A 12,294-nucleotide genomic window follows, 5' to 3' on the forward strand; every position below is an offset into this window, starting at 1 on the left:
TCCTATAATATAAAAGGCCAAGTGTGTTTGTGCGAAGCGGTCATGCACAGTAGAGACAGCGTGAGGTTGGATGTGATGTGGATAGGGGCGGGTGTGGCAGGGGTGGCAGGGGTGGGCGCAGTCGTGAGCATGCTAAAGAGACAAATCAAAAGAGAGGGGGGAGAGAGAGAGTAAGAGAGAGGGAGAGAGAGCAAAAGAGATGGGAAAGAGCAAAAGAGAGGGGAAAGAGCAAAAGAGAGGGAAAAGAGCAAAAGAGAGGGAGAGAGAGCAAAATAGAGGGTATAGAGCAAAAGAGAATGAAGATAGAGCAAAAGAGAGGGGGAGAGAGCAAAAGAGAGGGGGAGAGAGAGAGCAAAAGAGAGGGAGAGAGAGAGCAAGAGAGAGGGGTAGAGATAAAAAAAGAGGGGGGAAGAGAGAGAGCAAAAGAGAGGGAGAGAGAGAGAGAACAGGAGAGAGGGGGAGAGAGAGAGCAAAAGAGAAGGGGAGAAAGAAAAAGAGAGGGGAGAGAGAGCAAAATAGAGGGGGGAGAGAGATCAAAAGAGAGGGGGGAGAGAGTAGAGAGCAAAAGAGGGGGAGAGAGAGCAAAAGAGAGGGGGAGAGAGAGATAAAGAAAGGGGGGAGAAAGAAGCAAAAGAGAGGGGGGAGAGAAAGGGGGGAGAGAGGGGGAGAGAGGGGGGAGAGGGGGTGGAGAGGGGGAAGGGGGAGAGAAAGGGGGGAGAGAAAGGGGGAGAGAGAGAGGGGGGAGAGAGAGAGCAAAAGGGAGAGGGAAAGAGAAAGAGCAAAATAGAGGGGGAGAGAGAGAGCAAAAGAGGGGGAGAAAGAGAGAAAGGGGGGGGGGAGAGGGGGGAGAGAGTGTGGGGGAGCGCAAAAGAGAGGGGGGAGAGAGAGGGGGGAGAGAGAGAGCAAAAGAGAGGGGGAGAAAGAGAGCAAAAGAGAGTGGACAGAGAGAGAGAGCAAAAGGGAGGGGGAGAGAGAGAGAAAGGGGGGGAGAGAGGGGGGAGAGCAAAAGAGAGGGGGGAGAGAGAGGGGGAAGAGAGAGAGCAAAAGAGAGGGGGAGAAAGAGAGCAAAAGAGAGTGGAGAGAGAGAGAGCAAAAGAGAGGGGGGATAGAGTAAAAGAGAGGGGAGAGAGAGAGAGCAAAAGAGAGGGGGGAGAGTGCAAAAGAGAGGGGAGAGAGAGCACAAAAGAGAGGGGGAGAGAGAGCACAAAAGAGGGGGGAGTGATAGCGCAAAAAGAGTGGGAGAGAGAGCACAAAAGTGATGGGGGAGAGAGAGCAAAAGAGAGGGGGATAGAAAGCAAAAGAGAGGGGGAAAGAGGGAGCAAAAGACAGGGGAAAGAGCAAAAGAGAGGGGAGAGAGAGCAAAAGAGAGGGGGGAGAGAGAGAGAGCAAAAGAGAGGGGGAGAGAGAGAGCAAAAGAGAGGGGGGAGAGAGAGCAAAAGAGAGGTGGAGCAAGAGAGAGCACAAAAGAGAGGGGGAGAGAGCAAAAGAGAGGGGCGAGAGAGAGCAAAAGAGAGGGGCGAGAGAGAGCAAAAGAGAGGGGGAGAGAGAAAACAAAAGAGAGGTGGGAGAGAGAGCATGGGGTGGGACCGCTGTACTGCAAAAAATGGCTTGTGTGAACGGGCTTTAGGACTAGTTATATTTATAAAAGACAAAATGTGAAAGCACCACCATCTTAAAGTGAATAAAGCACACATACCAAATTGTGACTTTTATGAATCTGAAAATCTAAAAAGCTATTTAATTTTGAGAACTCTTTGTGGTGTCATGAATAAGCTGTTTTACTTTTGTAAGTAAATAAAATGAAAATGTTATTAAAATATCTGTTTTCTATTATATATCAGACGTTTATTATTCACATGCATTCGTGACTGCAAACCAGCACTTGGAAAAGGGCTACATTTTACCAACAAAAAAAAAAGTGTTAAATGTATGGCTCTTTTTGATGTTTTAATTTGATGAAGTCTCTGTGTTCTGTTTTGTTTCAGAAAAAGTTATGATGACAATATCTTTAATTTTATGGAGAGTTTTGTATGACATTTGTTTTATTTAGATGTTACTTGCCTCATGCTATAAAAAACAGAGACCATCATTTCTCAAAGACCTATTGACCCATCCTATCTAATACCACCTTACAAAATTATAAAAGAAATCTCTGATGCCCTAGTGCTCTGCTGTTGAGACAACGTTTGGAAAAATATATATTGCCAAAGGTTATTGAAATAAGTTTATAAATGTTGTAAAAAATTGATAAGGTCAAAATAGCCAATTTAATTATTTAAAGGTAATAATAGCTAGTGATTGGTGGCTATGTATATATGCCTCTTGTCATTGGCTTACCAGCTGTGTTTAACTGTGGACCAGTGCATTGCTGCTCTGGAGCTGACTAATAAAGTTATATGTATCAATAGTACAATAGGGATATGCACTATTTTTTTTTTTTTTGCACATTTATGTCCCTTTAACACCCAATCAGTACTCTTTGTTATGACCTCAACTACCCTCTTTTTTTCTATTACTATTCATCAAGTTTCTTCCAAACTTATTTTTCCTCTTTAGTGCCAGCCTCCTTTAACCACCCTTTCTCTTACTGGCCACCTCCAAAGGACATACCCTTGAGTTAAGGACAAATAATTACTGTATTTGAATCTGATACATTGGACTCCATTTAAAGTGTGAAGGGACAAGAAAAGTCCTCTTCAACATGTTGGGTCAATGACCAATTGCTGCCTCTTTTGAAAAACTTCCTAAACATTGGCTGTGTTAGCCTAAGCAGAACATCATGCCTACTATTATATGATTGTTACATCAATTATAAGTTATATAATCATGGCCATTTTCATGTATTTAATTTATAATGTTCATGATTTTATTTAAACAAATATAGCAAAAACAACTCAAGTATAAACAACTCAAGTATAAACCTATAAAGTGAACAAACAAGAATACTGTGTCAAAATGCCACCGAATGATGATCAATGTCCAAATAAATTGAGAGATATCAATTATTCCATAAAATTAATTTCTCATATGTCTGTTTTGTGCAAACCTGCTAGCCAATGTCATAAAGTTAAAGGGAAATTCCAGCCAAAATTAGAATCCACATGGATGCATTTCAGTTGTGAATAGAAGCAATTTTGTAATATACATGTATTAGCAAAAATGCTTCTAATAAAAGTTATAGCTGTTTCAAAAAAGTATTTAAGTATGCACCGTTCACCAGCATTGTAAACACAGCACTTTTTTAGAGAGCCTTAAGTGCTTGTACCATCTGGTAATGACTTAATTTGTTAATTGCTGATATGATACAAGCCCCACTGGTGCTCTGAACAGCTGCACTATATAAAATACTGGTAGAATTAGAATATCTAGCTATCCTTCACATGCATGTGCAGAGGAAAATGCTAACACTAAAACAGTTATAATTTTTACAAAATACATGTATACTGCAAATATGTTTCTATTCAAAGATGTAATTAATCTATGTGCATTTAAATTTTGACCGGAATGTCAATTTAAAGTGAATGTAAATTTAGATGATAAAGTGCCTGTTTTTTAAAAAATCCGATTAATAACAGGGACACTTTAATTTATCAAAATTTACATTTCACTCATGTTGTGAAAATACTTACCTTTTAATCTTCACAGCCGCTGCATCATTTCCCCTGCCTGTCGCAAAGCCTCTTCCCGGGTCTAAAATTAGGAATCCGGCTTCCTCCAATCACAGCATTGAATCAGACACTGATTCCCCCTGTGGGGAGGGAAGCCATGATTGGAAGATGACCGATCCGTCATTTCTGACGCCAGAAATGGCTTTGCAACGACCGGGGGAAACTGGAGCTGCTGTCAAGATTAAAAGGTAAGTATTTTTTCACAAGTGAAATGTAAATATTGATGAATTAAAGTGCCCCTGTTTTTAATCAGATTTTTATAAACCGGGCACTTTATCATCTAAATTTACATTCACTTTAATATAAAATGCATTGTTACTTGAGAAGTCAGCAGAGTGCAATTCAAGTTTCAAGACTTAGAAATTGCTCAATTTTAAGATCTAAATTACATAAAATGGGGTCAAAATAAATAATGGAAATATATTGCAAAGTTGTTTCATTGTGCATAACTAAACATTTTATATAAAATATTAAGGAGTTTACTGTCCTTTTAACTAAATTCTGGATTGTTTTCAATAAGCATATATGATAACATTTGCATTGCTTATTCGATTTGCAAATTACTATACTTCCCAGGCACCAATAAGTTAACTGATCCCATCCCCTCTATTCTGCTTTTATATTTCTCATGACTGGTCATTGCTATTCCCATCCTGATCAGCACACAGTACAGTGATTAAAGGGACATGAAACCCCAACATTTTCTTTCATGATTCAGATAGAACATACAATTTTAAACAGCTTTCCAATTTACTTATATTATCAAATTTTCTTCATTCTCTTGGTATTCTTTGCTGAAGAAGCAGCAATGCACTCCTTGGAGCTAGCTGAATGGGTGAGCCAATATCATGAAGCATATATGTGCAGCCACCAATCAGCAGCTCCTGAGAATATCTAGGTATCATTTTCAACAATGAATACCAAGAGAACTAAAATATTAGATAAAAGAAGAAAACTGGAAAGCTGTTTAAAATCAAATGCTTTATCTGAATCACGAAAGAAAAAAATGTGGGTTTGCTGTCCCATTAACTATTTCCTACAAGAAACACAGGGAGTAATTATCCTGCCAATACAAACAAAACAAAAGTTATTTTCTGGTTCACATACCACAAGATTACAAGTGGAGCGCTAAATTATTGCGCTCCCACAAACTGACAAATGTACCCGTTTGCGGGAGCGCAATAATTAACCAGCCATTACAAGTTGCTAGTTTTGGTTAATTTTCTAAAAGTGCCCCAATTGCCCTCAAAATAGAGGGCATTATAATTTTTTTAAAAATAAAGCTAACATTTTTTTTTTTATAAAAAGAAAAATACTGCACTAGGCAGTTTTGAGGCATTAAAGGGACAGTATACACTCATTTTCACATAACTGCATGTAATAGACACTACTATAAAGAATAAGATGCACAGATACTGATATAAAAATCCAGTATAAAACTGTTTAAAAACTTACTTAGAAGCTGTCAGTTTGGCTCTGTTGAAAAGGTAGCTGGAAAGCCCACTGCAAGTGGGAAATAAGACACTCCCCTCCCTCCCCCTTCTTTTACATATAAAAAAAAAACATTTTTACAAAGAGCAGCAAGCTGGAGAAGGTAGCTGACAGTATTCACATAAAACTTTGGGGCTTGGATAGGAGTCTGAAAATCAGAGCAATGTTATTTAAAAATAAGCAAAACTATACATTTATTTTAAAATAAAACTTTATGGGCTATATAAATAGATCATCTACAAAACATTTATGCAAAGATAAAATGAGTGTATAATGTCCCTTTAAAGTTGGTGGGAGTAAGCACTTTACATTGCGGTCTATGGGAATTGTGTGTTCTCATAGACTGCAATGTAAATATATATGAATATGACTATATACATATAAATTTATGTGTTAAAATGTGTATACAGGTGGCCCTCAGTTTACAACGGTTCAATTTACACCGTTTCAGAATAACAACCTTTTTTTCCAGTCATGTGACTGCTATTGAAAAGCATTGAGAAGCAGTGCATTTATTAAAATAGCCAGTAGGTGGAGCTATCCGCTTGTGTTGCCGCAAAGCCAAGCAAGCTGAAATTAATCAGTTTTTACCAGACCTGAGCTATCGAGCATATTTCAAAGGAACAAGATCTTCCTGTCTATAAATCAATCCAGATTGGAATGCATAGATAGAACGGTTTGCAGAAAAATGCAAGTGAAGTCTGTGTTGTGTGATTATTTTATTAGGTTTATAATGCCTTTTAGCAATTTTTTTTGTTCATTTAACTTAGTTTAATTATATATTCTGCGTTGTGTGATTATTTTATTAGGTTTATAATGCTGTTTAGCATTTAAAGTCTTCATTTCAAAGCTTAAAAAATAATGTATTAGGTGTTACTTATGACAATTTTGAGAGGGGCCTGGAACCTAACTCCCTCACTTCCCATTGACTTACATTATAAACTGGGTTTCAATTTACAATGGTTTTGATTTACAACCATTCCTTCTGGAACCTAACCTCAGCGTAAACTGAGGGCTACCTGTATACACATATTAACACAAATATATATGTATATATTCATATACATATATATTAAAAAAATGCTGCCCAACGCTGCGCTACTTCCTACCTTCGCTGTACGAAGTTCTGATGCTGTCTGTGATGGTATCAGAACGAGGCTCCCATAGGAACCTATGGAAGCACGCTCTCGTGAGCGCAATGCTTCCTAGTGATGAGAATGCAAGCTCGCGTTCATATTGCAAATAGCTTGTAATTCCAGCGCACATTATTGTTACAAAGTGGAGCGTTAATATGGCTTGCATGCAATGCATGCTCCACTTGTAATCTGCCCCAAAGTTGGTGCAGTGGCACCAGTAGCAGTGGGGCTTGGTTCAATTTGTTTGGGCCCCCAAAAGTAACTCAGTAGTAATAGTAATAATATACATGCTGCTCTGTATAATAATTTTTGTAGACAGACAGACAGAGATAGATAGATAGATAGATAGATAGATAGATAGATAGATAGATAGATAGAATGGACCTGCAACCTACACTAATAAAAGGCTCCTCTGCATTAGGATTGTTCACATTCTGCACACCCCTTTAAATAGACTGGCTGCTATGGCTTTTCCAGCACTTGGGCTCTGTTGCCACTGCACCTGCTGCACCAATGATAGTTCTACCCCTGAGTGGCAAATCAAGCTCAGAAAGTGTAGTTCCTCTCCTCAAAATTTGCTACCCTTAATATATTGCACACAGGTTTTATGTTATCCCTATTGTATTGTTCTATTCTCAACTCTTATCTATTGACTTGCATTTTAGCCAATTAGTGCAGTGTCTGCCACTAGCCACGGGCGTGATCACAATGTTATCTATATAGCCTACATGAGCTAGCCCTCCCCTGCTGTGAAAAGCAAATAAAAAACAGGCGGCCTTCAAGGGCTTAGAAATTATCATATGCGCCTTCCTAAGTTTGCTTTCAACTAGAATACCAAGAGAACAAAGAAAAATTGTTGATAAAAGTAAATTGGAAAGTTGTTTAAAATTACATGCCCTATTTGAAAAATGAAAGTTTTTTTTAGACTTGACTGTCCCTTTAACTAACTAGGGGCCCGATGGTCTAAAGCTCTCTGGGCTGGCGAGATTATTAAAGAATGCTCCCAGTCCTACTATTTCCCTGGTGGAATGATCAAAAGCCACTTTTCACCCTGAAAACAGGATGTCTGGCTAAGGGGCGTACACTGCATTTTTCTTACGAAAAGTACAGAATAAAATTTGTATTTTAACATCATACAAAATAAATCATTTAACCATTCACACAAAAATAAGCAGGGAAAAATTGTATTGTTAACGTGCATTAAAAATCGTATTTTACCAAAAATGTTACATTTGTATGTTAATGAAACAGGAATAAATTGTATTAATATACACTGTGTAAATCATAATTTTAGTGCACTGGATGTGCAAAAAACATAGAAATTTGGAATTATAAGTACAAAATACAAAGGATAATTATTGGGTTTTTTTTCGTTAAATGGGCGTTACATGGGCGTTACATGTGCGTGTATGAAATTGTCTCTAATCTCAGTGTAATTCTGTAAAGAGATTTTCACTACAGATTTCACAGTTTTTTCTCGTCAACTACAAGATGGCGAGCTTTTCTCAAAACAATTAAAATACTTATAACCCAAATAGAAAAACACATACATACAAAAATGTAGGCGAATGTAAGATACTATACGCAGAAAGCAGCATAATGTGATTTATATTGGCTGCAGGATTTAATTTTGAAAGTGTGTCCCCTCCTAACTTTGCTCTGAGGAGCAAAGTGTCCCTATCCATTAAGCTCCTTTACTTTCAGAAAGAGACATCTCCCAACTAGTAGGGACTGCCCCTTTTTTACGATCATTCCACTCGAGCAGCAGATACGATAGTCGGCGAGAAAAACCACGTCTGATCTGGCAAGGTTTAGATCACCAAGCCCTGAATCTTAAAATATATTTTTATATAAAATGGGACACACTATAAAAGAGGGAGAGAGAAATTAGACAACCTGTTACTAAAACCCCACTGCTGAAAACAAGCCTCTAATTGTACACAGTTCTGTGTGTAAATCTCACCTTTTGCTTGGTTTTGTCTGTGCATACAACCTCACTTTAGTGTAATTAGATTCTGAAGAGATCACTGTTTTGGACTTGAAAATCATACGAAGCAGAGACAGATAGTCCCATATGATCACATTGGTAAGAATGTCAAATACAATCTATATTGAAAAGAGAAATATCTCAATACAATGTCATATGTGATAAAAATGTAATAATATAGGTATCTTAGAGTGGTGCATTCCAATGATAGAGATTGGTATACATTAATTAAAAATACATTTTTATTTTAAATTCATTGAACATAATATGGACTCAATAGTTCATGCTATGCATAACATGTTTTGTACCACCAAAATCATCTTTGAAACATGTTATATTCATATATTAACTCGTTTTTAGTTACAATTATTAATTTCAATACAATTTTGAATTCTAATTACCTCCTAACGTCCTTTAATACTAGAACTTACCTCAGTAGAGATCATATAAGAAATCTCTAGTAGTACATAATAATAAATTAATTACAGGAAAGTGCAGGGATAATTTAAAGTGCAATATCGAACATAGTAGACTACTGAAGAGGCTTAAAGGTATAGTGTACTCAAAAACTTTCCCCCCTTTAATTTGTTCCCAATTATCCACTTTTCCAGCTGGAGTGTATTAATTTGTTTACAATTATTTCCTTTACCCTTATATTGGCATTTGAAATAGTTAATTTAGCCTGTTGTATCCCTACCTATTCTGAAAGTTTCTGGCTTTAGGTCCAAGTTATAGATAAGTTGTGTAAACAGAGTCAGCAGAATTATACTCCCAGTGGGGTATAGAAGAGATAAGGTAATACATTGATAATTTTCCATTTTTCTGTCCATGTTTTGGTCTTTGGTTTACAAACAGATATAAGATAAAGAAGCATGTATATGTACACAATGTGATAAAGTAATGAGATCTGATTATGCCTACACGCTCAACCCTTTTTATTAGGTTGTGGTTTCAAAACACAAAATCAGCTATTTCACATACACAAATAAACCTTAAGAATTAAATCTCATACATTTTATATGCAGTTCGTAAAAAAAAGTAATTGGAAACAAATTAAGGAAAAAAATATTTTAGAGTATACTGTCCCTTTAAGAGATAGAGCTACATTGAATCGGGTCTTGATTAGCCACATATTAAAGGGATATGAAACAGTGCTCCTTTAGTAAAATAAATAAATAAATCAAAGTAAACACAACAAGAAACAGAATATGTTAAAAAAACAGCAAACAAATAACTTGTTTTCTTACAAAATGATCACTTAGAAATTCTCTTTGTAGCTCCTGCCTACATATAAATAAGTAAGCAGAAATACTGAATGCTTAAAGGGACAATATACTGTAAAGTTGTTTTTCTCTTAATGTGTTAACATTAGTTTTTTTTACGAACTGCAGGGTATAAAAAGTATGAAATTTTACTTTTTAAGGTTTATTTGTGTATATGAAATAGCAGATTTTGTGTTTTGAGCCACGACTTAATAAAATTGGTTGAGCTTGTAGGTATAACCAGTATTACTTTATTACATGGTGTACATATAAATGCTTCTTTATCTTATATCTGTCCATAAACCAAAGACCAATATTTGGAGAGAACAATGGAAAATTAACATTTTACTACCTTATCTATTCTATACCCCACTGGGAGTGTAATTTCTGCTGGCTGTTTTTACACTGCTTATCTATAGCTTGGATCTAAGGCATGAAACTTTCAGAATAGGTGAGGATACCACAGGCTAAATCGACTATTTGTAAAGTCAATATAAGAGAAAAAGGAAATACTTGAAAACAATTGAATACACTCTCACAGGTAAAGTGGATCGTTGGGAACAAATTAAAGGGGAGAAATGTTTTAGTAAACTGTCCCTTTACATTACATTATTTCTCTTCTAAGCATTGGCATAAGCTGACTTCCTGTCTCTCTAGCATTTACTGAATAGTAAACCAGCTAATTTTACTCTCGAAGACTTATGACATTAAAGGGACAGTTTACTCAAAAATGTTCTCCCCTTTAATTTGTTCCCAATGATCCACTTTACCTTCTGGAGTGTGTTAAATTGTTTACAAGTATTTCCATTACCCTTATACTGGCATTTCAAATATTTGATTTAGCCTATGGTATCCCCACTTTTCCTGAAAGTTTTTTGGACAAACTGTGTAAACAGAAGAAATTACACTGCCAGTGAGGTATAAAAAAGATAAGGTAATAAAATGTTAATGTTCCATTGGTCTCTCCAAGTATTGGTGATTGGTTTATGGACAGATATAAGATAAAGCAGCATGTATATGTACACAATGTGATAAAGTAATGAGATCTGATTATACCTACAAGCTCAACCCATTTTATTAGGCTGTAGACTCAAAAAACATCATCAGCTATTTGATATAGACAAATAAACCTTAAAAAGCAAATCTCATACATTTTATACTCTGCAGCTGGTAAAATAAAATGCACAGATACTGATATAAAAATCCAGTATAAAACCGTTTAAAAACTTACTTAGAAGCTCCCAGTTTAGCACTTTTGAAAAGATTAGCTGGAACACCCACTGCAAGTGGTTCTATAGAAAAAGAAAGCAGACACCCCCCCCTCTTCCTCTGCATATAAAAAGACTCTTTAAACAAACAGGAGCAAACTGAAGTCTGTATACATCAGTATTCTCCTAAAACTTTGGGGCTTGGTTAGGGGTCTGAAAATCAGTGCAATGTCATTTAAAAATAAGCAAAACCATGCTTTTTTTTTTAAAACTGTATAGGCTATATAAATGGATCATCTACAAAACATTTATGCAAGAAAATTCTAGTGTATAATGTGCCTTTAAGGGAAAAAACTATTTTATTGTATACTATCCCTTTAAGATATATATTCACTCCAGTAGAGACCACAACCCCCTTTAGACCTATGACAGGAAGTAATGGAGATTGCACAAATGAAGTATTTTTTATTACAACATTGAATATTAAAAGTATATATGCACCTAAACTCTATTGTTCATAGTGAAGTTTTTTATTATTAGGTCCTTATCATTTAGAAATATAAGTGGACATCCTATAGTTTTTACTCCACCCCCCCCCCCCCCACCATATATGGATCCTGGAGACTCCTCAGAACACTGCAAACTCACCTAACTACGAATCCTGAATGCTTTGCATAACAAAGGGCTTCATTCATATAGGACATCCCTGCCATGCACTCAATACATGATGCTACCAATGTGGAAAAAACAATAATTACAACCTCAGCCCTTAGAATATGCACTTGCAAATGGGTTATATAAATGTTTAGAATTCTAAAATATTCACATTTGTTTTATTAGCATCTTGCAAACACAACAAACTGATTGTGGTGGTTCAGGGGACTTGATCGAGTTATTTTTCCTAAACCTGGCCAGCATATGGAATTCATAAAGGGCTCCATTTATCAAGCTGCGAGAACAGCTTTAGAGCCCCAGCGTTTCAGGCTTGTGTGAGTGAGCCTGAAACGCTGCTACTTAACCTCTCTGCCGTCTAAGTGTGTCAGATTCCAATCATCCCGATCAGATCTGATCAGGATGAGTGACAGCCCCCACTCGCTCGTGATTGGCCGCGCATGAGCATAAGGCGGCATTACACTATCAGCAGCCTGTGCAAAGGTAAATGCGGGACACATATGCTAGCTTGCTCACTGCGAGGCTGGGGGGACAAAGTTCATGATAGCGAACGCTAATTCTATGTGATGAGAAATGAGCGGTTGCAAGATAGGTATGTCACATGACTATAATCCAGCAGAACTAGAAACGGAGTAAAACCAGTTACCATTTTGCTGTGTTTTTTCCCCACAAGCTTTTAGTATAAAAAAACGAGATTTATTAAATGTAGGACATTTTCTCATTACTAGAGAGGTCTCAGGCATTACTTAGGCAATCTAAATATTAAGCAAACATTCATCAAAGGGCAGGCAGACGAGGTGAAACTAATTCACCCAGCCTTGCGGCGAGAGGGCAGCAGTATGCTGCCCACATTTAACATTGCACAAGCCC

The sequence above is a fragment of the Bombina bombina genome, chromosome 1, assembly GCF_027579735.1.
Source record: "Bombina bombina isolate aBomBom1 chromosome 1, aBomBom1.pri, whole genome shotgun sequence".
Lineage (NCBI taxonomy): Eukaryota > Metazoa > Chordata > Amphibia > Anura > Bombinatoridae > Bombina > Bombina bombina.